Source organism: Canis lupus, chromosome 36 (assembly GCF_048164855.1).
Source record: "Canis lupus baileyi chromosome 36, mCanLup2.hap1, whole genome shotgun sequence".
NCBI lineage: Eukaryota > Metazoa > Chordata > Mammalia > Carnivora > Canidae > Canis > Canis lupus.
This window is the reverse complement of record NC_132873.1, coordinates 3,131,649-3,159,584: the sequence shown is the minus strand read 5'-3', so window position 1 is coordinate 3,159,584 and position 27,936 is coordinate 3,131,649. Positions and strand designations below refer to the sequence as shown.

Genomic DNA, 27,936 nt, shown 5'->3' with positions numbered 1-27,936 from the left:
ATCAAGAGGAACACGTGTTAAATAATTATTTGATTAACTCCGGCGGCCTCGCTAGTCATTGTCATCCAAACGACTTTATTGCCCGGGTTGTCACAAATCATGATTTACGCGGCTGTAATAATTGCTTGGCGCCCCTTCTTCTTTTTTGTTATGTTGATGGGGACTGAGGATCTCAAAAAAATAAATAAATAAAAAGTGCAGCTTTTAAAGACTGGCTTCCCCGTGTTAGTTATTAGCAATGCACTACAATTCGGTTTTTGATCATGGATCCCTTTGCTGGTTCCTTTTTGAAAATGATTGTCCTGAGAGTTTTTTTTTTTTTTTTTTTTTAAGAGAAGGTTAAGATTCTGAGTACTTGTAATAAAAAGAAAGCGATTTATGTTTAATGGATACGATCTGGTTCAGTATCTGTTTTTGGCATTGCAGGTAATCGATTCATGATTTTTTTTTAGAACTCCCTGCCAGCATTTAATATCCTATGTGTTTGACTATTCCAACACTGCTTATGTCTGTGGAGAGGAAAATAAAAATTCCCAAGGAGCTCCCAGAAGAGTCCTAGTCTAGACCAAGCGAAATTTATGGGGACTCTGCACCGTTGGCAGCGGCGACCTAAGGGACCAGAGCAAGGCCCAGCCGGCCAGACCCCAGATACCAACGGTGAGGACTTGACTCTTCCACAAAACAGTGTATACACCGACCCACTGTCTCCTACGGACTCGGTTAGGCTCGTGCACGTGGGGGAGGATTTGATAATGTAATTAAAGCATCCTGAAGCCATCAGGCGGCCGGACCGGCGGCCTAAGAAATCAGTTGCAACTGCGAGCAGGAATGTGCAGCGTGATGCGGCGAGGCCGCAGGCACCCACCTCGACAAGGATGACCTAGGCCGTCGTCAGGGCCGACCCAGGGCCTCCCGAAGGACCACCTGCGCCAACATGCGCGGCTCTGACCCCCACAGCACCGGGGCCACCTCCCGGCCTTCCTTTGATCTCCTGCGGTAAAGCACAAAGGGCCGGTCTCTAGATCCTCCCCACGGCAGGATGGCAGGGCAGGCCTGGCTGGTCCCACCCTTAGGGGCTCTGGAAGGTTCTCTTGCGGAAAGCGCCCTGGCAGCCTCCGCTTTCTGGCATCAGCCCGGATCCGTGGGAAAGAGCAAGATGCCAAAAGTGCTTGCAGGTGAATTCTTTGTCCCTTTCAAGTCCATCTGACTTACCCTGATGACTTACAAGTGTGTTTATCTTTTGTCGGGAAGGATTATCATTTCAGTCGTAAATCTTTCCCAGGTATAAATTATAAATCACAAACAGGGACGCCAGGGGAAATACCAAGTCGTCATCTGCTCGTGTGTCTGCGTCTCATCCCAGATATCAAACACGAGTGACCTTGATGAAAATGGATATTAGTACAAACAGCAACGAGCCCGTGATGCCGACATGTTCCCACAGGGTTGGGTCATGAAGGAGGAAAAAGCAGAACTCCTCCCCTTTGTCAAACAGCGACGGGATCAAAGTGAGAGATGACCCACCCCCCTGAAGAAAGCCCCAGAAGGGACCAGGCAGACTAGCAGATGCGAAAGGCCTGCCTATCACTGACACAACCTAAAGCCAAACAAACAAACAAAAACCACCTTTCCGCATCCCAAACGAACTTCTCGACCAAACTTCAAAAATTATTATGAACAGTATAGGATTCGAACATTTTTTCTAGGATTCCATCTGCAAGACCTGGCTTACCTGGAGGTAGGGAAATGGTTTAACCGTTTTGCTAATTACTCTTCTTTTCTACAGAGCACAAAGCAATGACAAATCATTGTGAATCCTTCCAACTAGTCATCAAAAGGTCGATCATTTTGGGGTCTGGAAACCTGAGAGCACGAGGAGACCTAAATTTTATTTATTAGGATATGAAATTTATTTCCACCCTGGCCCTGAGGCTGAATCATTCTGAAAGAGGTTTGGATGTGAAGGGGGGAGAAAAAAAAAAAAAAAGGAAAGAGAGATGAAGTCATAAATCCTTCCCCAGTGGGCAGGGGAAGGGGAGAGGCATTAAAAAACTTTGGCAGGTGGATGATCTTCTGCATGAACAAAATGAAGCCTTTTTCCTCAAGGCTATGTCAAGGTTACACTCGGCATGTCAGGAACACAACCAAGAATCCAACGCACACCCCTGAGGAAGTGCAGTTGGGGAGTTGAGGGCAGGCCTGCCGGAGGCCGGGCCGCGGGCCTGGAGTCCAGTCCATCGCTCCCCAGCCAACACCCGGGGCCTCTGCTTCCTCTCAGGACCCCGCACTAAGTCATTCATAAAAGCTCTAAAATCCTAACCCCTGGGCCCTTCCTGTGACCTGACAGGCTCAGTGATTCGGAAGTGGCCCAAGACGTTCTAATAAGCACTAATGTCATTGACAACTGGGCGATGATGCCATTGGGCAGATGAGTTGCACCGGGACGGGGACTGGGACGGGCTCACCCACCGACGCAGGACCTAAGCTCTGCCGCTTACCTGCTACGGAACCAGGAGCAAGGGACCGGCTCCCTGGCTTCCAGAAACAACTCTCTTCCCTCCAAATATTCGTGACTTCAAACTCCTTGTCAAACTCTTTAACTGTCTTGGCAGAGATTTCAGAGTGCCCCCTATATTCTTTTAGCCATTTGCTAAAATCAAAAATGAAAAAAAAAGAACAAAGGCAAGAAGTGTCTTTTCTTGGGGGTGCCCGGGAGGCTCAGTGGGTTAAGCATCCGCCTTGGGCTCAGGTCATGATCCCGGGGTCCTGGGGTCGAGTCTCATATCGGGCTCCCTGCTCAGTGGGGAGTCTGCTTCTCCTCTCCCCACTTGTGCTCTCCCTGCTATCTCTGTCACTATATCTTTCTCCCTCAAATAAATATATAAAATCTTAAAAAAAAAAGTATTTTCTTTATGGTGTCCAAATTCACTCAGTCTGGACGTATTGTGGGCCACCCATGTCTGCCTGGCAAAGGAGGAGGACAGACAAGATGTGTGTTTTCAAAGACTATGTACTCCAGGTTTTATTCAACAGGAGAACAAAACTTGCAACTTGGGAGATAGTGAGGGTGAGGCGGGGAGAGTTAAAGCAGGGGCTCAGGAACTACTTTCAAAGGGGACCAATGAGTTGGGCCCTGAGCTAAAAAAAATTGGATCAGCAAAGGTGAAAATTTATGCAGGAAAGCACTCACGGTGAAAGAGAACATTGCAAAGGCCCTGTGGTGAGTGCGTATTAGAGGACTGGAAAGACAGGAACTGAGGGACATCCAGAGGGACGCCAAGACCAAGCTCAGAGTCCAGCAGAATCTGCGTTATAAGACGGAAACTTGGGGAACAGTTGAAAGTTTATTCTCCATATGGCGATGTGATTTGCTAGAGATGTTCAGAAGAGCATTATTGGCCACCGGCGGAACAGGGAGGGTGGTGAGGACCAGTTAGAAGCAGGGTGACTGGTGGGGGCCACTGAGGCCAGGGAGAGGAGACGGTCACCCGGGGGTGGGGAAGGCAGTGGAGCCGGGGCTCCCAGGAAGGGTAGGTGTTCACTTTGCTCTCCCCTCGGTCTCGAGGTGGGGACTTCGGGTACCAATCAAGTGACACAAGGAAAACATTTTGCTCGTCCCCTCGGCTCCGTCCCTCCACATGAGTCATGTCTAGATGCAGCGGGGTGGGCTGGGCCATCGCTGCCACCGCCCACTACAGAACGACTCCTGTACCTGCTCGGGCAGCAGCCTCTGGGAGGCTGGTAAGCAGGTCCCAGGTTCAGACCCCTCCCGGCAGGCCGCGCCTCGGTAGCAGCTCGAGGACAGCGCCCCCGACATCGGCCGGCCAAGGGGCCAGACTCCTGAGCGTGGTTCAGCCGGGAACCAGGAGGGCAGCCACCGAGAATTTGTCAACGGCGACGGAAGCGGGTGAAGTTATTAGGTTTGTGGTTGACATCAGGTCGCTGTTGGCGTGGGCAGTGCTCTGTTGTTCTGCAAGCGAGATCTTCCGTTGCCTGTTTGCTCACAAAACCAACTTTGACCTAATTGGGAGACGACAGAGAGCTGGCTGGTTACCAGGAAACTTGGAAAATGGAAGTAGATTCATTCAGACCCGGCATCATCCATGCCCATTTTTCTTGATTGCCCCAGTGGTCATGGAGCTCAGTCCTCATCCTTCGGTGGAAAACGGTCTACATCTCCAGCTTGTAAGAAATGAGGAAGCTTCCCTGACACCTGTACCCGCCACGAGGAAGTCTCTCTCTTAGAGACCCTTACGCAGCTCCTCTCTACCCCCTTCTCCTACACAACTGTAATACAGTAATGAGCTGCATGTTTGGGGGTTGACTGTCCATTTCTCCCATAGAACACATCTTCCTTTCTTTTTTTTTAAATTTTACTTATTCATGAGAGACACAGGCAGAGGGAGAAGCAGGCTCTCTGCAGGGAGCTCGATGTGGGACTCGACCCTGTAGGCCCTGGGCCAAAGGCAGACGCTCAACTGCTGAGCCACCCAGGCGTCCCCAGAACACCTCTTCCCCTGTGTCTGGACAGCAGCACCAATGCACCTACCTACCCTGCTTATCATGAAAACTCTAACAGCGAGGACACTATCTTATGAGGCTAGCGGCTCGGCCAATGTTTGCTGAGTGAATAAACAGATGCCTGAATGATGCCTTTAGCATATGAACTCTGATGACCATCTCAAGAGGTCCGGACAGTACGTGACTCAGGCCACTCTTGGCCGACCATTCCAGTGTCACTTTTGTGTTTCCCGGTTTCTCCGCCATTGGGGTTTAGATTTTACTTCCAACAGCCCCACAGCATTACTGGCTCGGCTGAAAGTTGCCAAAAGGGTAATGAGACAATCCTAACACAAGCAGGCACGGAGGTCCGCCGCTCATCCTTAAAGATAGAGGAGTAGGTAGAGGAGGCAGGATTTTAACACTTTGTTTGTGACCACCTGTCCATCAGAGAAGAAGAAAGCCATGGCTCAGAGTCCCCAACAGAAAGTGAATCCAGGAGCAGATGAGTTTTGAAAAGCCAAAATATTCAGATATGAATAATTTGGGGAAGAATGACAGCAGTAAGGGTTGGAGGGGTTGGAGCTGGTAGAGGAAGAAAGAAGTCCTATCAAAGGCAGCCTGGAGAGCTTAGGCAGATAGGATACGAGAGAAGTCCCTCCGCTAGATTACTCCCACTCTCCCACACACAAGTCTCTCAGCCAAGGCTCCTTGACCACCAAAGCGGGCAGAGATACTAAACATGACATGGTGCAGTACAACAGCTAGGGTGCCTAGAAATGCAGTCTTTAATACATTTTTAGAAGCATCAAAGGAGGGGCGCCTGGGTGGTTCAGTCTGTAAGGCGTCTGACTCTTCTTGATGTGGGCTCAGGTCATGATCTCGGGGTCATGGGACCGAGCCCTGTGTCAGGCTGGGCACTGAGCACAGAGTCTGCTCCTCCCTTTCCTTCTGCTTCTCCCTCTGCTTGAGCTCACTCTCTTTTAAATAAATAAATAAATAAATAAATAAATAAATAAATAAATAAACAAGACCTCAAAAGAGTGGAAAACAACCAACAGGAACCACGGGTTGAGAATACTAGAAGACTAAGATGCCCCAGGTCCTGTGGCCACAAAGGCAATCAGGTTTCCCCACTGTAACGTTCAGCAAAGCATAGTTTCTGGAAAGGGATTATTGAACCTCGAGGCCCAGACAGTGGAGCTGATGCTAATCGGGATGGGATGCGGGAGGAGGGGGGTACAGCTGGTGGTTCAGAGCAAGACTCGGAGGGAAAGAGAGAAGAAGAAAAGAGGAAGACACGATGGACAGGGAGAAAACTCACTCCCTTTCCGGCAGCGTCTCCCTGTTCTGCGGGGCTCCACACGCACCCTCCCTGGGAGCCTCTGCTCCCCCATGGTATTAAGGCTCCAAGCTAATCCTACAATGACCCTTAGGGAAGGGCCCCTCCGTCGGGTGCTCTGGCTAAAAGGACATGAAGAGACCTGTGCATAGCGGGAGGACAGCCGAGTTAGCCTCGCAAATGTGAGGCAGAGGTGACATTGGAAACTCAGCCTGAATAAACAGAAGCAGGTTACCTCCAACACAATCTGGAGTTCCGGCCATGCCTTTTCTATCTCTCGGCAGATCGTTTTTCTTCCTCTGTAATTTATCAGTTTTTCTGTCTCTCTCCTTACCTCTGTTGTTTCCTCTCCTGTCGCCTTCACTGGCCATTAACTGGAGTTAAGGCGAATTTTTACATACTCATTTTACGTAATAAATAAAACATAATGCGCACGCCGATGGTGCCAAGCCTGTTTAAGATCTTTCACGCGCCCCATCGTGCGTACCAGGAAATTCAAATGAAAGAGTACAGAAACCCAAGGTCCCCGATATACAGCCCCAATTTGTCTTTCAAATATCCTACACGTAATCAAACCAGATTGCATACCATTTGATCTTACTGGGACGGCCCACACATTCCCAATCTCTTACAGTTAATAAAATTAAACTCTCTTAAAAGCCCCAAATCAGGGACACCTAAGGTGGCTCAGTCGGTTAAGCATCTGACTCTTGATTTCAGCGAAAGCCATGATCTCAGCATCATGAGATCGAGCCCTGCTTCAGGCACACTGGGTGTGGAGCCTGTTTAAGATTCTCTCTCCCTCCCTCTCCTTCTGCCCCTCTTCCCCCAGCGAACCCCCCTTCACTCAGGCATGCTCTCTCTCTATAAATAAATAAATAAATAAATAAATAAATAAACAAACAAACAAACAAACAAAAACACAAAGCCTAAATCAACTACCCTTTCTTCTATCAAGCATTACTACCTTCAGGAATCAGAACTCAAGTTTATTTTTGTGTCTATAACATTGCTACCTTTATGCTGATTTTCACATTTATTTCCCATATTATCCAACAAGCAACTGGTAAACTCAGAAGACAAGACTCATCCTAGACACAGTCACATCTCTCTCTCTCTCTCTCTCTCTCACACACACACACACACACACACAAACACACACAGCGTCCCATCTTATCTTGAATATAACAGAGGTATCTTTAGGAAGTGGGAATTTGAAACTTGCTAATTCAATTGTTTCAAGGTTTTCAATTTCTCTCCCTCAAACTCTATTTTTGAACGCTCACATCATCTCTGATTTTTTTTGCCTATGCATTGGTGCCCAAACAAATGAATGTAAGTCATTCATCCTTGAAATCCATGTTTCATAGAGACATCATAACATTCGGATAGTTGTACCTGCAGTATGCATTATTCGAAATATCACACAATGACAAAAGGTTACTGCACATTCAATAATGCTTTAAAACAGATTTGCATTTTACCAGCCATACTGGTATCTGCATGTATTCTAAAAGTAGAGATTATGAGAGTCTGGTAATTACACACACCAAGGTTTGGCTCAGACCACAGTATTAATCCAAGGATATCTTGCAATTCCCTCCCCATTCTTGTCCACTCAGACTGTGATCTACAACTGTGAATTTCGATCAAGCAGCTATTGCTTGACCTAGTTTCAAGCAGCCAACTTCATTTCCAAACTTGCCCTCAGATGAGGAAAGGAAAAAAGCTCTATCCAAGACCACACCACCAGCAAGACCTCACTTCGGATGAGATGTTTCAGAACACAGAAGTGGGACTGAAATTGGCTTTAAGATTTCTAGGCCAAGTGCCTGAGAGAATAGAGATACTATACCCAAAAATAGGGCTGAGAGGAGGAGGAGTCAGATTTGGAGGGAAGGGCATATATGAAGTCAGTTTGGCATTCATTGACTCTGAGATGCTTGTGTTGAAATGTTCAGGAAGCAACTGGAAATGCAGATGTGGAGGTTGGCATGACCAGGGACGGAGATCTAAAAACCATCTGTGAAGAAACACAGGAGTTATAGAAGTGGAAGGGCTGAAAATTCAGAAAAAAGTTCAGGCAAGAATTGGAAATACCATATATTTCAAAGACAATTAGAGAAAAGGTAATAAAGAAGGCAGGACACAAAAGAGGACACAGAGGAAGAAGGGAACTAGAATTACTGAGCACCACCAGGGAGGGACAAGTGCAGGCACTTTACACGTGCAACCTCACTTAACCCTCACCATGTGCTCTGCTCGTGGCCATTGTCCATTATAGCCACTGTGCACATAGAGGGCCTGAGCATCCTGGTGTCCACTGCCCCAGATCAAAGGCTATATTCATCATGGAAGAACCAGGAGAGTTCATGAAGAAAGTCAGAGGTCAGAATTTCATGCAGTCAAGGAAGGTGTCAGGGAGGGTGAGGCCTGGGAAGAGACTGCAGTTATCAATGTCAAAGGTGTTTGTAACCTTTGAGAGCCATAGCAGGGGAGTAGTGTGGGTGGATCTTAATTGCAGGAATGGTCCAGATGATAAGTCGCAATGAATCAAAAAGATAGGTGACAACACCTATGCAATGACCAAACTAGAAATTATATAAAGACAACTGGTTGCCATTACAACAAAGCTCATAAAGAATTTAAACCCAATAATCATACCCAATACACACCCACCCCAGAACATGGTTCAAGCAGGGTCTCCCACACTTCATTTACTTGTGTTCCATTTTCAGGAATTTTACATTCTGAGAGTTAAATCGCGGTTTTAATATCTTTTGTTTTTAAGAATTTATTGATTTATTTGAGAGACATAGAGAGGAAGAAAGCATGACAGACCGAGATCACAAGTAGGGGGAGGGGTAGTAAAAGAAGCAGACTCACCGCTGAGCAGGGAGCCCAAGGCAGGACTCGATCCCAGGATCCTGAGATCACGACCTGAGTTGAAGGTGGTCGCTTAACTGACTGAGCCACTCAGGCGCTCCACAGTTTTAATATCTTAACTCAAAAGCCAATACCCCTTGCTATAAATTAAAGGCTATAATAGAAATTAGATCCTAACAATTATTTCTTTGTAAACAGTCTATGACCACCTAGAATTTGAGAACCTGGCTAATAGCCTGAGTAATATGAACAGCATGTAGTTACTGGGGCTCGCTACACACTCTTATTACTTTAATTGATCCTCCCAAACTCTAAGGAGTATGAGTTATTATTTACTAATTAACCAATTTATTCAACAAATACTTTTTACATGCCCAGTGTGTCAGGTAGTGTTCTAGATGGCAGAGATGAATCAACATCCCCTTGTCAGATTGGTGGAGAAAGAGGATAATACATACATCATAAAATAAAATAAATAAGTAATTTAATAAAATAAAATAAAATAAAATCCCAAATATATTTTAAAAACGGTAGGTGGTTAGAAGTGTTTTGAGGGGGCAATAAAAAATAAGATACACTTCCACTGAGGAAAATAAGGCACCAAACCCATGCTTGACTTGTAGAGGGCTGTGATATGTTTATCACGGGGTGGACTCTGTGGTGGACGGGAGATCGGATGCAGAGGGTGACCAAAGCAAAGGTTTCCGGACACTCCTGTGTGCTGCCTCCTGCCAAACGCCACCCACATTCCTGACCACCATCCACAGGTGAGTGTTGAACCCCACAGATTCTGCTCGACTGACATTCAGTGCTAGGCTTCTGGACAGAAGAATGAAAAATAAAGCTTGAGCAACTGAGGAAGGCATAAATCACTATCTGCCACAGTCAGTAAGGCAAGGGGTAAGTTAAATTATCCTCCCTCTGTATTGTTGCAGGCAGTTTTGCCAAACTGAGACTGAACATGCAGGGCAATGGTTAGTCCATGTTAAGTCCTGGTGTATCCGGAAGTCACTATGACCTACCAGGTTATGATCCGTCTTCTCTGAGGGTGAACATTCCCTGGGACGTACAATGGTCATTGCCCGTGTTGAATGGAAAGGCAAACTAGAAAAGATACGGAAGTATCGTCCTACATGCTTACCTATCAGAATTTCCCAAATGCTCAATTAAACTTTAAATGCAGTTGAGGCTTGAATAATGTGGGGGTTAAGGGTGCCAGCCCCTCCTCCTCCGTACAGTCAAAAAATCCGTGTATTGGGGCACCTGGGTGGCTCACTCAGTTAAGCATCCAACTCTTGATTTCAGCTCAGGTCATGATCTCTGAGTAGTGAGACTGAGCTCCGAGTCGGGCTCTGTGCTGGGTGTGGAGCCTGCTTAAGATTCTCTCTCCCTCTGCCTCGGCCCCTTTCCCTCCCCAGCCCTACACTCTCTCTCTCCTTCTCTCTCTCTCTCAAAAAAAAAAAAAAAAAAAGATAAAAAGATATGTCATCAGCTTAGGTCATGATCCCAGGGTCCTGGGATCGAGTCCCGCATCGGGCTCCCTGCATGGAGTCTGCTTCTTTAAAAAAAAAATAATAAGGAAATACATTCTCTCTATTTAAACTAAGGAAACGGAGGCAGGCAGAAGTAATCAGCTGCTTGAGAACACATGGTTGCTAAATTTTGGAGTCAGTGTTTGAACAAAGCAGTAGAATTCCAGAACCGTGGCATAAAATACACACATGCCTCTCGAGGATCTGTCTTTCCCTTAGGTGTTCAGGGAAGAGGGTCCATGGTCAAGAAAAATTTACACACACACACACACACACACACACACACACACACACACACGTTTAAATTGAGAGAAGGCATTAAAGTCCCAGGCAACTCATTTGTCTTAGAACAACATAGAAGAATAAATTAGAGCAATGTGGAAGTCAAGTAAACTCAACACCTGCCATTTCTCTTGGTTCAGAGGATTTTTATTAAAAAGTACGTTCTACTCTTCAAGGGCAAGTGTCTCTGATTGATGCCCAGGCGCACCTGCCCCGTGTCTCACGGGAAAACAAAGAGAAAGGGAAGAGCAGGGGAGAGATACAGAACGATGACCCGCGGAGCGGCCGCAGGAGTGGATGGCCACACTCCACCAGAGGCGCCCGGGACAGACCTCCGCCACCTGGATCCAGGACAACGACTCAGCCCCACAGGACAGAGGGGTCATCGCCTGACGTGAAGCCCTGAGGCTCCACCCTCATTCCCACCTAGATATGTACAGCCAGGTGTGGTGGCCCCTGGCCTGCGCACGGGGCCTCGCGGGGCTGCTCAGCACTCAGTGCTCACAGTGGTAGTCTCTGGAAGCCCAGTCTGTCCGTCTGTCTCTTTTTTAAGATTTTATTTATTTATTCATGTGAGGCACAGAGAGAGGCGGAGACCCAGGCAGAGGGAGAAGCAGGTTCCATGCAGGGAGCCTGATGCGGGACTCGATCCCGAGACCCTGAGCTGAAGGCAGGTGCTCAACCACGGAGCCGCCCGGGGGCCCCTGGAGGCCGTCTTTCTGAGGACCACCTTCGCAGGTCCTCCTTAGGGATTGAGCACCAAGCAGGCCTGGATCAGTCCTGGACACAGGACGGCTTAGAGGGACTCCGCATCAGCCCAACGCAGTGGATACTATTATTAGTACTTTTTAATTTAATTTTTTTAATGAGAGACAAACTGGAAGGTCAAAAAAGATGAAGTGACCTGGCCAAGCAACAGGCGGGCCAGGGTTCAGACTGAGGCTGACTCCAGAGCTCTGGGTATTGCCCTGCGAACCCCTCCTCCGGCTTCGGAGGCTCGGGACCAGAGAGACACCAGAGACAAAGAAATGCTCGCACACATCACAGTGGTCTCTGCGTCCTTCCCGGGCCTCATCCCCACCCAGTTACTCCCTATTTCCCTTCCCTTCCCTTCTCTGCGAGGACGACAGACCTTATCTGTTGTTTAAAACACAGAGCGAGGCCTGTCCTGTTCACTCTTGTGTAAATGCAGCAAGATTCCTGATACGGGGCCTGTAATCCCTAGTAAAAGTCTGATAAGAGTCTCCTAGGTGAAGAGAGTAAACATATTAGCTTTTCAGGAGAATGTACTCGTCGAGTTAAAAATACACAGAAAGAAAAGAGTGGCCGGCACCAAGTAGCGACTAGAATAATCCCAAATTTCAGGCTGGATGGCCTCCCTAACGGCACACAGAGACCACTGGCTGCGTTAACAACAAAGAAAATCCAACAGCCAATTAAACTTTCCCCCTGGCCGCCCACCCACGGCTTCGGGCCGCCTTTGCTCACTCTCCCCGTTTGCCCCTGAGCCCCCAAGGTCAAGCCCGAGCTCCCTCGAGTCGTGATCATGTGGCCGGAACCTTGCGGCGCTGATGGGCCGATCATTTTCCTAAACCGTACCTCACTGAATAATCTGGCTCGTGGACACAGCCCAGGAAAGCACTTCTTCCATTTCCCAGATTAGGAAACCCCGCTTCGGGGAGGACACCCAGCCAGCAGGGCAGGAAACCCAGGGCCCTCCCCTTGCACCATTCGCAGCCCTCGGAGGTGGAGGTGGCCTCTCGCACTCCTCCTTTTCTATCCTAGCCTCTGGTCCCGTGCTCTTATTATTTTTTTTTAAAGATTTTATTTTTACTTCTTCATGAGAGACCCAGGCAGAGGGAGAAGCAGGCTCCCTTTGGGGAGCCCGATGTGGGACTCCATGTGGGACCCGGGGCGAGGCCCTGAGCCTAAGGCAGATGCTCCACCGCTGAGCCACCCGGGCCCTGGTCCCCGCTCTTCCGCGCCTTCACCAAGTGTGCACATCCCAGAATTTGAAACCGCTTTCAGAGTCCCACAGCTAAGGGCAGGCTGTCAGCCTCTATCACATACCCTCCTCTGACACAGCCAGGTAAAGAATCCAACTCAAATGTGCAGTCTCAAAGAAACTTAAAGCAGAGAGTATTAAGAAAAACAAAGTATCTCGGGGCGCCTGGGTGGCTCCGTCGGTGAAGCGGCTGCTCCCAGCTCAGGGCGTGATCCGGGGCCCAGGGGTGGAATCCCACGTCAGGCTCTCCTGTTTCTCCCTCCCTCTCTCTCTTCTCTCTTTCAAATAAATAAATAAAATTTTTAAAGAAAAAATTCTATCTATATGCCTCAAAAAAAGAAAGGAAAGGAGTAAGATCATACACAATACATTAATCGTGGTTCCCTCCGGGTGATAGGATCGTGGGTGATCCCCCCACTCCCGTGCTCTCCGCTTTCTAAATGTTCTCTAACGAACACACAGCACACTGTCTGACGTGGGGAAGGTGACGGAAGAGTGAGAAGCAAGGCAAACACTGAGGAAGGAGGGAACGGGGCGGGCGGCCCCTGGGGGACAGAGGGGCCTGCGGGGGGTGGGGGGTGAAGGCGGCCACCCCCATTCCCAGGGCACGGGGGACCCGGCAGGAGGCTCCCTCTCTCCTGCAGGAGCTGTGACCCGTGGGAAGCAGCCACCGCCCTAGGGGGCCCTTTGCTCATCCAAAGGCGCTGACTTGTCCCAGCCAGGAATGCCTCCGACACACGACACACGACACACGACACACAATTGCAGGCGGTGCGGGTCTGGGCTGAGGAGCAGGGGGCTATTTGGTGGGCGGGGCTAACAGGCAGATCCCCTGGTGTCCCCTCTCTGACTCAAGAGTCACGCCCAACGTCACCCCGCGCCGCGTCTAAGGTCCCGGGGCACAGCTGAACTTTCCGTGGCCCGACAGGCCCCGGCAAGGTCTCTAGGCTCCACTCTGGGAGCCTGGCCTCCGCCCGCGGCCTGCCTCCCTCCTCCGTGGGGCACCCCCCCCCCCCGGGGCGTTATCTGCGCCATGAAGACAGAGCAGGAGAGGCAGAGAAGGTGTTCGACGTGAGCGCAGTTTGCCCACGAGGAAACCCGACCTACCACGAAACCAACTCACGAAAAGGGAGGAAAAGGGCTTCGGAAAGTGGAATGATTTCAAGTGTGATGTTAACCGAATATCACAATAGTAAACGCCAAACGCAAGCGGGCCGGTAGGAGCAGGTGATGAATCAAAATACTTGTGGGAATGAGGCCTCGTTAGGCTTGAGAAAAGGAACAGGGTTTGTTGCACAAACTGGTTATTAGCACGGGGTTCTCGCTCCCTCCCACTGTTTCTTTTTTTCCTCTTAAAAAAAAAAATTGGGACAAAGTCCAAATCTTCTAATACGTAATTTCTTTCCTTATTGTGCATGTCTCGACAAGTCGCCGTCAGCTGTGATTTGTTGTTAAGGCCCCGTGTAAGCACCCAGGCCGGGAGGCTGACTCACCCCTGGGCCAGGAAGAGAAAGGAGGTGATCACGCTGTTGCTTTCACCTGCCTTCATGTGCAGCATCACCCATCTCAGAGGGCACGGCAGCCAGCCTTCCCCAACGCGGAGCACTCGGCCCGGCCTGGAGCAAATTCTAGAATGCAACCGTGTCACAGCAGGGAACCACGGTGAGCTGGCCAACTCAGGTGTGGGCACAGATCTGTGCCTGGCAGGGCACTGGAGGTGGCTCTGCTACAGGGCCCACAAGAACCCTGGGGGACCCTGCACACCCTTCTCCGGAGACAGGGCCACCACCAGGACAGCTGCTACGCCAGGATCCCTTGAAGATGTGGCCTGAGGGCTCGGTGGCTCTGGTTCAGGATCGGGGCCCCCCAGGGAACTCTGTTCCAGTAGCTCCACAGGGCCAGGAGGGGAACAACTACAGCGGGACGTGGGCTCTGCAGGAAGGAGGCTCCTTTAGTTGTTGGGAAGTAGCACATCCTCCACTCAGTGCACGGTGCACTGTATGGTGGGTATTCGAAGATTGTTTTTAAATTTATTTATTCATTAGAGACACAGAGAGAGAGAGAGAAAGGCAGAGACACAGGCAGAGGGAGAAGCAGCTCCATGCAGGGAGCCCGACGTGGGATCCAACCCTGGGACCCCGGGATCATGCCCTGAGCCAAAGGCAGATGCTCAACCGCTGAGCACCCCGCCCCCCCGGCGTCCCTCCCTGTAGGGTGGATAAATGTGATTCTTTAAGAACTGCCCCCACCACCACCACCAAGGACCCTGGAAGTCCCTCAAATACCAGCTGTAAGTGGCTGAAGACGGAGTCCACACCTTAAGGGCCTGGGAATTGACTTACAAAGACTAATTTAGCATCACTGATCGGCCCAGGGCACCCAGCTACAATTAAGAATCAGATGTTAACCAGGCTAATTGTGATCATTTCACAATAAGTACAAATATTGAATCACTCCATTGTACATCTGAAACTAATATAATGTTATGTCACTTAGACCTCAATAAGAAAATCACTTAAAAGAGAGGATCCCTGGGTGGCGCAGCGGTTTGGCGCCTGCCTTTGGCCCAGGGCGCGATCCTGGAGACCCAGGATCGAATCCCACGTCGGGCTCTCGGTGCATGGAGCCTGCTTCTCCCTCTGTCTGTGTCTCTGCCTCTCTCTCTCTCTCTCTCTCTCTCTCTCTCTCTGTGATGACTATCATAAATAAATAAAAATTAAAAAAAAAAAAAAAAGAAAATCACTTAAAAGAGAGAGAAAAGAGGGTGCATGGGTGGCTCAGCAGTTGGTTGAGCAGCTGCCTTCAGCTCAGGGCGTGATCTTGGGGTCCTGGGATTGAGTCCCGGCATCAGGCTCCCCACAGGGAGCCTGCTTCTCCCTCTGCCTGTGTCTCTGCCTCTCTCTCTCTCTCTCTCTGTGTCTCTCCTGAATAAATAAATAACATATTTTAAAAAGAGAGAGAGAGAAAAGAATCAGTTAAGGTAAAACTGTTTGAATTGCAGCAGATCCATGTTCTAAGGCCACTGGACAAAGCAAGGTCAAGCAAGAAGAACTACCAATAAAGTCCGACAAGAGCTTCTAACCATGCTTAGTATTGAAGGTGCAAATTAGAAATGTCTTTAAACTTTCTGAGATAAACTGAATGCAAAAATCTAGTTAGAGAAGGTCTATATTGGCGGGTTTATCACTCGACTATGGATTAATAGATTAACCACTTCAATGCCTCTGAAATACTGATCATTTCTTACATTCTTCCAAGCATTAGACCTGTTCCTGCTTGCAGAAGCCATGTGTACTTTTTGAGCTCAGAGTCAATTTGCCCAGGACTCAAAATCCTCTCTCAACTAACTTTTGCTCTGTATAATTTTTACAAAATTCCTGGCAGTCCTCACGCAGGAATTTCATAGCAATGAAAATGGAAGCAGAAAAACAAAAGATACTCTCATTCAAGATTGAACCATGATAGAAAGGAAAAAAAAAATTTATGCAAATTTACTTCCTGTATAAATAAGTCCTTTTGCCTTCCAACTCAGGGCTGATTCTGGATGACATCCTTTTCCTTCTTTGATGTATGTGAAAAGCTTTTTTTTTTTTCCTTTTAATTTAAGAACAAAAGTAATATAAACAGGCTAACAGCTATAGCCATCTATCTGCATCATACCAAATGTGGACTAAACAATTTGTGTTTCTAGATATAGACAAAACCATTTCATCTAAATGTCTGTTTTATTTTGGACATTACAGCCACTCACATCCAAACAGAACTTTCTATTTGGGTAAAGACCATGGCTTGATTTGCCTCTGAGCAAAGCAGAGACTTCAAGTACAAATGTTTGCTTGAAGGAAGGGAGGAGTGTAACAGGAGAGCCCGCGAGCAGGATTTCTCAATGAAAATGTGTCAGGAGCAAGAGCTTCTAATTGTGTCCCTGACACACACCCCCGCCCCCCTCCACCCCTCCACCTTCATCGAGGGAGGGACCAGTGCTCTTTCAAAGGGGGGCTGCTTGAGACAAACCAAAGACACTGGTTTGCAAAGGAAATTTCAAACATGGATCAACCGTCACCAAGATATTTCAACTGATCCCATTGAAGGGAGATAAGAAAAACTGACCAGTTGAGATTTAATAATCCAGGTCTGATTGCTGGCTGCTTTAATTCCTGAAGGAGGCGCATGAATTAACCAAATCCCCTATCGTTTGAAGGATGAGAGTATTAAACTTCCAGGCCCTGCGCAAGGAACCATTTCTGAGCCATTTTATGAGCCTCCAGGAGATGAGCAAAATTCAAAGCGGTCACGTCACAGTTGTCGATATCACGTGGCCACCCGAACGGCCTTGGCGCAGAAGTTGTTGCAAAGTCACATTCGACGATGTGTGTGCACAACAATACACCCATTATGTAGCCCATCATCTACAGCTCCAGACACTGGCATCTTTTTAGTCAAACTGGGTTACAACAAATCATAAGCCAGATCCGTCTCTTTTGGACTTGGTTTCTCTGTTTCTGTTGGTTGGAACGAGGACACGGAGGGCAGGGGGAGTCACGGCCCCCTTCTGGACCCCCCATTTACCAGGGAGGGTTACAGATGTGCACAGGACTAAGGAGGGGTGGTGACTGAGGGAAGAGGAAAGCTGGGTTCAAAGCATAAATTCCAAGGTGTGTCCCCGAGAGAAAAATGTTGAAACCCGAGTCTACACCCATTTGTGACTCCTAAAGTCAACACAGCTTCTAGACACGCAGATCACGGCAACCTGAATGAGTTCCAGTTGAGGGAGACTCCAAAAACCTGTGATAATGGTGGTACCTGCAGATCTGCGTCCCACCCCCCAAAAAATCAATACGATTTCAAACACAACCTAACAATTCGTTTTGTGACTACTCGGCCAAAAACATGCCCTGAGGTAGGACCAGAGAGAGAGACCCTCTCCTCCACGTTAATCAGAACAGCCTTCTACAGGGTTTGCTCCAACCTCCAGACTCTCATCCTACAGGACTCGCAGAGCCACACCGGAAGTGTTAGGGCAAAAGCCCCCTGTGAGACCACCTTTCGCCACACCTCTGCGGCACCACCCCTGTCTCACACCTAAGTAAGTACAACGCACGTGCAACCAGAGCCCCTAGTGAAGGCATCCAGTCTTCTCTCCTGCTGATTATTTAGTCTATTCTGGAGAGCAGAGATTCGATGGCAAATATCAATCCAACCACTTCTCTTGAAGGTCAGCAGAGACCATTTTAACGGATATCTTTATAAGGATAACTACAGGGAGGATTTGAAGGTGGAAAATAAACTGTATCCTGTTTACTAAAGAATGAATTGATGCAAAACAGGCCTCTAAGGAGTAAATAAATCATTGGTGTTCAAGCCCTCACAAGCGAGTTGGGAAAAGTCACTGCCCTGGTCCTAGCCATGATGCTGGCCTTAATTCTATTTCCCCTTGTTGGTCTTCTTGGCTAATGCACATCTAGCCTGCTCTAAACAACTTTTCTTTTTAACCAAATGCTTGGTGAACTCCAGAAAACTCTGATAACTTCTCTGCAAAAGCTCCAAGTTCTAACGTGGGGAAGGACCTCCCTCCTGGAAAACTCGGAGCTTACATCTTACAGGTGCCCCATAGCTGGAAATGACCTTCTTCCCTGGTCTGGCAACAGTTTCTGGGGGTTAGGCAGTGATGGGCAGGGGAGGGATTTCTCCACTTTTTAGAAGGAAGAGAACCAACAACCAGCAAGCTGTGATTATCTCTGAAACCCCAAGTCATCTTGGTGGCTCTAAAAGTCTTCATAGTTGATCACTTTTGATGTGTTCCCCTTTGCTTTCATAGGGCTGCCACATTTAGTTTTATGCCTATAACCCAACCAAATAGCCTTCTACTATGTAGCGGTGTTTCAGACCACATCCCCTCCCAGCAGAAAGTTTCCATAGAAGAGAAACACTCCTACCTCTCCAGTCTGCTCCTCATTTAAGCATCTACATAATTTAATTTTTAATTTCAATTATTATTTTTTTATTAACCAGAAGGAACATTACTCAGAGCACCCCATCTAAACATACATGAAATTAGCTAATTTCAAACTGTCTGGGATTGACCGCATTGGCCTATATGGGTGCCGGCTCGGCATTCTCCTGGATCCACAGGCCTCTCTTTCTACCAAGTTAAGAAGAAATGAGCAGCACTATTACCTCCATTCTCTCTTTTATTCAGCAAGGGGACCCTTGCAAATCCCTTTCAGCTCTGTGTCAACCAGTCTTTTCGGTGTGGGCAGCAAAGTTCACAGAGGCATCCAAATGCTATTCTCTCAACCTACCAGAACCTTCTGGTAGCTTGTTAAAAATTCAGATCATAAACTCAAAACCTTTGGGATGTGTCCTTAAAAATGTGTATTTGTAGCAAACACCCCGAATGATTCTAAAGAACAAAACAAGGGTCCATTTTTGGAACTCTCAGGGTTCACCATCAGAGGGAAAGCCCAGAAGGCAATCACCTCCGTACTTCCATTATGCCATTCTTACTCCTACAAAGAGTAACAACCAGGTGCTGACCTTCTACAACAGTTCCAAATTCCAAGTCTAAATAAACATCATTATCATTTGTTTAGTGCCCTAAACTACCCATCTACAAGGTAATAAAGCATCAATCATACCAAATTGAGAGCACTTTTTTTTTTTTTTGGCTCTTCAAACAACTGATTTGTTGTTTTCTCCTTTTGTGGAAATGAAGCCGATCATCCTTTAAATAAAACCTTCAAGTCACCTTTACTCTGAGGCTTTCCTTATCTCTCTTCTGCATACCTAAAGTAGTAGAACAAAGATTTTGGTAAACATTACAAATCTTGCTATCAATGGCACATTCCCTTTGGTTAGACGAAATATCTAGAGTCTTCTAAGATCAATGGCTCTCAATAGCCAGAAGATAGCAGGCAATCAATGACTATCTGGGGAATGAGCCAGAGGAAGAGAATAAACCCATCTGCTGCCCTTCAAAGTCTTCCTCAAATCAAGTCTTCTCAGCCTCCAGGTGAGACCGCCCTATTCCTGGCTCATGGACATCCATTCTTCTTCCACCACCTAATTTATCCACATTTAATCAAGTTCCTCTTCTGCTTGGAAGCCTTCCCAGATAACTCCAGTCAACATAGATGGTTCTTTCCAATCTCCAGGCAAACAGCATTTATTATCCTCTCACACATTTGGACATCAAAGAGCTAAAAGGTATGGGCAGATGACTTAGCCTAGCTAATTATTTTCTAGATGAGGAAACTGATGTGAGAAAGCTAAGGAATTTGCCCATGATCAGATAATTGGGTATTTTTAAACACAATTAGAAACTCAAAATGTACTCTTTCTCAAGCAGATTGTAGGCCTTCTGGAGGCGTGAGCTTTAGATAAAAAATTATGGTTTCTTTTCTTCCTCCTCCTCCTCCTCTTCTTCTTCTTCTTCTTCTTCTTCTTCTTATTATTATTATTATTAAAAGAGAGAGAGAGAAGGAGTGTGAGCACAAGCAGGGGAAGGGCAGAAGGATAGGGCGGTTCCAATTCCACCACTCGGAGATCATGACCTGAGCCGAAATCAACAGTTGGACACTCAACTGACTGAGCCACCTAGACACCCCAGGTGAAAAATTATTTTTAATAAATGTCCTAGTGCTTACTCTTTCACAGAAGTCTGACCATCAGAATACTTGCCTTGGGATGTTTTGCAGTAGAGCTGTGGCATTCTTGTACGTTATATCCCCAAATCTCCACTAGTTCTGAATTAGATAATCCCTCTATAAGCCATAATTTGGCTAATTCCCTTATCTGTGAAAGGGGGTTATTATACCCCCAGTTTGGGAGGATTGAAATGTGAGAACATGTATCAAATCAGAAAAACAAAGACACATGGAAAGGTAAGCAAAAAATCTGGGTTAAGTCATAAGTCAGTATAGCCTGACTTCTCAGGTTGAATCCTGACTCTTCATTTATGAACTGTGTGACTTTGGGAAAAGTGACTTTGCTTCTCTGAGCCTTAAATTTCCACTATGAGGAGAAAATAATGACAGTCACATCTTCATCAGGTTGTGGTGCTACAAAGAAATACTGAAAGTACACTGCTCACCACAGAGCCAAAGTCCCCCAGCTATGTGCACAATGGCTTCAGCACAAGTGACTTAAATTAATGCCAGAAAGCAAAAAAAAAAAAAAAAAAAAAGATAAACCACTATATGCCATGTTGCCATGTGCCTTCACATGCATTTGTGAACTACTGTTAATACTCATACGTGCTTTCATTCACTCATTCATTGCAATATCAACTATGTGTCAGGCTCGGGTCTAGGTTCTGAGGATTCATTGGGACCCAATGAGGCCTCACCTGCATCCACAGTGCCTTGTGGTTGACAGATAAATCCCCAAATGCTGGAGACCTACCACATCCTTATTCCACTGTCACCAGCGTTTCAAACACCCCTTTTGAAGCTGCATTCACAGCAAGTTAAAAGTCACTCACAAAAACAGTTTGTTACTTTGCAATCGCTTATTGTTCTTGACTCAAAGGCACCACTACACCGCAAGCTTGATCTTTTCACTTATCCACAACCTGGTCTATGAATCATTTGATTTCCAAAAATTAAATTCACCTTAAAGGACAAAATTGCCACGTGAAAAGAAAGTATCAGGTATTTCGAAAAAGGCATTTTCAAAGAAGTTCCAAAGTCGTGGCAGCATTACCATAGTTCTATGAAGCCACCATGGGGACCACCTTCAAGGATTCATTCGTGTGAAAGTCTCTGTATTTGCTCTTAAAGCATCGTGTTGTCCTCCAGAGTCGCAGACTTGTGTAAGTGTACTTCTCAACAAAGCTGAGCGCTGGGCATGGCACAGCATAAAATGGGTAATTTATTGAATTGAACCAAGAGCCTAAAACATACTGGGCATGAAATAGATGTGGTAGGGTTATAAGTCTTCTGTCCTGAGACACAAATGAAAATCTCCTTAGGGATACAGCTCTACCTGTAATTTATCTCTACATTATTCTTGTGTGTAATATTATTTTTGGCATGTTAATGCATTGTCAAAGAATTCCAATCTAGTGACATGACAAAAAGCTGTATTTCATTTTGGAATGTAAAAAGTGTGAAAATCAATTGAATTATATATCAATGACATGCAATAAGAATAACCAGTGTATGCTGGATAATGTCACTTTTCCGGAATGATTAGCAGCCTAGAGCTATTAGATTAATTACTAGAGTTTTACTCTTATTATTTATTATAAGCAGTTGGATTTGCTGAAGGGAGATAAAGGCTCAAAGCTCTTCCCCCCCCAAAAAAAAAGAAAGAGTAATTTGCCAGAATCCACATAATTCAAATGATTAACTTCTTTGCTTGGCACTAGACTAAACCCCTGAGTTTATGCTGGCAAATAAAATAAGTACTGAAAGTTGAAGTCACTCTTTCATCTAGTAAATAAACCCACCAAAAATCCAGCCTCAATAACACTCTTTAAATTCATGGCGTATCCAGTATGGCAACAAGATGGGGACAAATCCTGGTTTCTTACTGAACGTATGTGATACATCCTAGGAGTATGCTTCTGAAGTCAATGGGCTGTTTATAAATAAACAAAATCACAGTGGCATTTGTCTTTCTTACATTTGTTTTTTCATTTATTCCAATAACGAGTAACTCAGGGTGCCTGGACAAAATAGGACCCTCCATATTATAGTGTTTCAAGCACTGTAGGGGACATACAGGTAAATGGAATATAGACCTAGCCCTGGAAGAGCAAAGATTCTGGCACTGAACTCCATATACAGTTGTTATCAGTTGTTTACTGAACAAGGGTATCCAACCCAAAAGGAAAATGCAACTTTAACTAAAACGCAGCTTAAACTCTTCTCACCTAACTCAGGGCCCTAACTCAGGGCCACAATGACACAGTCATCGTGAAGAGGAAAAGCAAACATTTTTTGAGTGACTGCTATGTTCCAGGCACAGTTCAGGGGCTTTACGAGTATTTACAGGTCTAATCCACACAACAACCTGATAGAGTAGGTATTATTACTACCTGCATTTTATATACAAGTGAACTAAGCACAGAGAAACAAACTGACTTGCCTGAAGTCAAATAGTTCATAAGATGTAGGGAGTTTATTCACCAAGTTATCCTCTGTGCCCCGAAAAGTAAGAATGTGTCAGTAGAATATATAAGTGACATCAGGGAGTGGAAACACCCACCAAAAGTTCCAAGAGAGAAGAACGTGCTACTTTAACGATGCTTTGAAGAATGTGTACCGCTGAGGCAGGCAGGACGTGGGGCCGCTCGGACTGTGGACAAAAGGCCAGCAGCTGGATACAGTGAAGGGACATTTTAGAGAGAGCTTGGACCACCTTTTCCTCAAGGGCCATATGTAACAAGGGCTCATTTCAGAGCAGAGCGTCTGTGATCAATATTCAGGTTTGGGAGGATTTATAATCCCAGTGTGTGTGTGTGTGTGTGTTATATACATATATACACACACATATCCTGTTATAATTATATATCCATGCTATGTAATGCAGGCTGGGTAGGTTTGGAGAGATCTGTCAGCATGCCCAAATACTCCTTCATTTATTAGCACTTGTCCATTTTTACAAGACCATTTTCTTAATTAGTTCAATAAATCCTCTCTATTCAGAGCAAAGCATCCAGCTGCCGCTTGTGTGATTACTTAAGTTTCTATGAGCAACACAGAACGAACAGACGTCCGACGACTAGTGACACGTCGAGCCAGCGACAGAAGCAAACAGGATCCCCACCGAATTGAACTCGGGCAACGCAACCGAAACTACCAAACAGGCACTTTTTGATCGATTTATGATCTTTTCTATTTTCTGTACTGACCTGATCTTGGTGAAATTTGATTTTATAGTTGATGGGCAAACCACAAAGCCTTCCATACCCACGAGTCCTCCCAGCACCGGATGGGGGATGGGGGAAATGGTGAGAGGGCTGTCTTTTTTTAAATTGAATCTGTGAGTGGGAGGGGCAATTACTGCTGAATTATAATAATCCCAACTTGAGAAGGCACCAGATTTAATTATTCCCCTCTTCCTTTCTAGCCAGGGATACTTGCTAAAGTGCCTCTTACTAAAGACTCCTTCTAGTTTCTGTTTAAACACTTTCCATGGCAGAGAGCTTACTGCTTATCTTCCACGGGCTGACTGTCCAAGGCATGTAGAAACCTCACCGACACAGGTGACAGCGGGACACAGGGAGTCACTAGAATCCAGAGGATCTAGGTTCCATAGAGACAGACATGGGGCCAAATTAGTGTCCCAGATGGTACAGGAAGCTAGGGGTTGATTTGGGACAATGTCAAACTCTCAGGAGTTTGAGCTCCAGAGCAGAGAAGAGAAACAGCTGGGGGGAGTCCAGGGAAGGGGCCATACTGGCCATCAGGTAGGTGACCCACATCCAAGCAGATGATTCAGAGCAAGATTCTGTGAGATTGAGAAACAGGGTGACAGTAGCCTAGGGGAAGGGAACGGCAGGCTCATTCATAGAGGATCTTGGGAACACAGCCAAAGGTGCTGGTCCCAGTGGGGAACTGGAATGCTGAGCTGGAAAGAGACAGGAGTAGTTACAGTTTCTGGGCCAATGAAGTGTGTGGGAAGCTATAACACCACGGGCATGTCGATGCCAATATTCACCCCAAGCAAGACAGGAATGCAAACTACAACAGCAAAACGAATCCCTACCCAGCAAGTAGGTGATTGTAAGGTTACCACTGAACCACTTCTCCTTGGTTTGCACTGGCGGTTGAGAGGAAAAGACAAGTCCCACCACGGAAGCAGAATACAATCATTCTGCCTTTAGGCACGTCCAGCAAGAAGCCAGAGAGGATAGCTACCGGGAATGTCCACAAATACGACTTCAAGTGTACTTTGCATGTGAAAGTGTTTCTCTGCATTTTCAAAACACTCTACAACGGCACAGTTTCATGAGTAAACTGTGTTAATGCATGTAACAGAAAAAAAATGGTAATGTGGTCTTATATTCCCTATTGCTAAGATGTCAGCTGCAGAAAGTAGAAGGAATGTTTGAGGTCTGAAGAGATGGGTTCAATGGTTTCATCGTCCATAGACTCTACCCTATTTCCAAATGTCCAGTTCTTCCAGATTACTCCCAACACATGCAGAATTCTTCTTTATTTTTTTAAGATTTTATTTATTTATTCATGAGAGACACAGAGAGAGAGAGAGAGAGAGAGGAAGAGACACAGGCAGAGGGAGAAGCAGGCTCCATGCACCGGGAGCCCGATGTGGGACTCAATCCCGGGTCTCCAGGATCGCGCCCTGGGCCAAAGGCAGGTGCTAAACCGCTGAGCCACCCAGGGATCCCCCATATGCAGGATTCTTTCACTGAGAAAGAAGGAGCAGAGAAGATGAAGAGAAAGTGGGAAAGAAAGGATGAAACATTGTCGCATTTTCCATTCATGCAATTGAAAAAACGACTTGCAAGATGCTTAATCTGTTATAAAGTGGAGAAGGTGCAAAACTGAACTGGATAATTAATATTCCGTGGTGAAAAAGTGGGTCCCCAGAGACAACTGCAGGAATGCTAGTATAGGCACTGGGATGACCTAGTTTAAAGATGTTAAAGCTCTGAAGGGTAACAAGATGAATTTTAAGGTCACAGAGACTATTGATTACCCGGCAATCAATGCATTTAACTCCTAAAGAAGGAGAATCAGCCGAGCCTACAGGGATTCGAACCCCTGGTTGCCTTCTGTGTATTTTGAAGTCCCTCCACTGTCCATGAAGTCATTTTCCTCGCCAGCTGGGGAAACCCTGAAGGCATTCTGTAAAACTGTAAGACAACAGTGTCTAAGCGATTATATAAAGACAACCAGCCCCATCAAGCTCACTTTAACAATGTCTTTTTGAAAGGCAGCATTTCTCCGGGTTTTAAGAGCAATGATGCTCCTTGGATAGGAGGAGGAAAAATCTACAGTGGATTTAGAGGCAATAATTTACATCAGGTGACTAAACTATATAATCCTTTATATTAGAGGTTATCCTTTACATTACAGGGCAGCTGCCGACGGCTGTCACAGGTGGCCAAAGAGTCCTACGTTTGTTTAAAACAAGCAGAAGAATTCATTGATTTTTAGCCTGGAAAGAAAGGCTTTGTTGGCAAAAACCTGGTTTTTCAGGAGTTTAAGTCCTGAAAAGTTTCCTCACATGCAGTAGGTGCAAAAAGTAAAACTATCTCAGCTTTGGGGTTCGTTTCGTTAAGGAGTATTGCGTGGAGATTAACCAATAATGTCCCCAGAAGTCCACGATTTCTCTTCGCTGGTAAGAGGTGCATAAGCACGCATCTCAAAACCGAGTCTTCTTCGATAGGTGTCAAAGCCTTTAAGACTGCATTATTTTCCAAGCCAACAACTATTAGAAAGTAATTAAAGTTGTATTTTGAAACTTCACTGCGATGATATCCGGGGCGATATCACTAAAAGCACCAAACAGGAAGCAACCTATGTGTCCAATTCAGTAGGGCCTAGCTGAAGAAACAGTCACATGCTCAAGCAATTGAAAACTCCTATTTATTGATCTGGAAAGATTTTATGATCATCCCGTATGATCAATAACTTCTAGTGTGTATGTACATTGTATAATATCCCCCCCAAAAAAAGTCTGAAAGCATAGAAACCAAAATGCTAAGCATGACTCTCATTATGTGGTGACATTATAGATGATTTTGCCAATTTTTCTTTTTTTTTTTTTTTACTTGCTTATATAGCTGCATTTTCTCCACAAATGACTTGCAAATTTCTTGTGGTGTTTTTTTTTGTTTGTTTGTTTTGTTTTGTTTTGGTTTGGTTTGGTTTGTTTTGGTCCTGAACTCAATAACCCATAATTCCTCAGTTCCCTTGAATATGGCTTAAAACCATACTTAGAAATCCCAGTTAGGCAGGGTTTCCCATGCTACACCTGGCAGCTTTGCACATAATAAAGCCAGAACACATTTCATGAGAAAGCTGTGTTTTAGCCTAGTGAAGTACTTATCAGCTAAAATTTTAAAAATCACTAGGTTCCTTAACCAAAGACATAATAAATGCATACATAAATGTGGCACATACTATATGCAACTCATATGCATTACACAGAAAAAAATTCAGAGTTGAGTAATAGTCTCCACTTCACAGAGGAGGAACAGGGCTTGGAGGGATCAGGTGATGTGTAAAAGATCCGCACTCATAGAAGAGCCCTGGTCAAGGCCACTTAGCCACGCTATTTTCATGAGAAACCCACGCAGGCAGAGATCAACACATAAAATAAATGCTGAGACAGGAAGACAGAAACCTTGATAGGAAGGCTAAGTTGTAACAACCTGCCACACGGTCACATGTCTTTTATAGAACAAAGAGAAAGGCGTCTTTCATTCTTTCATCTGTTGTGATGGAACGAAACGTATCCCTCTAAGGATTCATATGTGGAAGCCCCGTGTGACTGTATTTGGAGATGGGCGCTTTGGGGAAGGTAATTAAGGTTAAATGAGGTCATTAGGGCAAGCCTTAATCCCACAGGACCAGTGTCCTTGAAGAGAATCTCTTGCTTCACACACACACACACACACACACACACACACACACAAGGCCATGTGAGGACACAATGAGAAGGCAACTGTCTTCAACCCAGGAGAAGAACCTTCACCAAAAACTAACCCTGACAGCGCCTTCATCTTGGACTTCCGGCCTCTAGAACCGTGAGAAAACAAAGTTCTGTTGGTTAAGCCACCCAGCTGTTGGTATTCTCTATGGCAGTCCAAGCAGCCAAAGATATTTCCCAGAGTATCAGACAAAAGCCTCTCAAAAGTTGTTTTTCTACAAAGTCAAATTCATAGTGGAAAAAACTAAAAATGTGGATTGTTCTCCTTTCCTGGACCAGCACTCGCATCCACTCAGACCCTCATAAGTATAAACTAAATTAATCCTTCATCTGGCCACACCAAACCATCATCCGTTAAAAATTACCACATCCTCTAAATTTTTTTCTATAAGAATGAAATCCCTGTGCACCGATGGACACAAACCCAAAACTCAGTATTTACTCAGTTTTCCCTTTTACGTATCTTCTTGCTCCCATTGGCCACCATATCCATGAGTGGGTTTCATGCCATGTGCATTTGGCCTCACATTGACCGGACACAGTAGATGCTTAAGAAATGTTTACAGTTGAAGTCAGCTGCTGCTCAATGCTCTGCTTAATTTTCCAAAAACGTTCCTTCACACCTCGACTGCAGTGATACTCGGCATTTCCCTCCTCCAGGTCCTCACCTGAGCTCACTTACTTCACTTCTCGGATATTATAAGCAGTTTACAGGTTGGCCTGCTCCCTTAGACTATGAACTCAAAGGAAATTTTTGCAAG

General features: G+C 46.0%; 1 protein-coding gene and 1 long non-coding RNA gene across 6 annotated transcripts in view; one reads left to right on the top strand and one right to left on the bottom strand.

Annotated features, from left to right (window-relative positions):
* The window catches only part of EPHA4 (EPH receptor A4), a 143,237-nt gene that overhangs the window by 89,934 nt on the left and 25,367 nt on the right, over nucleotides 1–27,936 (bottom strand). The gene's annotated exons all lie outside the window — the stretch shown is intronic.
* Nucleotides 14,123–23,894, top strand: LOC140625682 (uncharacterized). The gene is made up of 3 exons (XR_012025011.1): nucleotides 14,123–14,550; nucleotides 15,549–19,753; nucleotides 23,200–23,894. It is a non-coding gene; the product is annotated as an uncharacterized lncRNA (long non-coding RNA).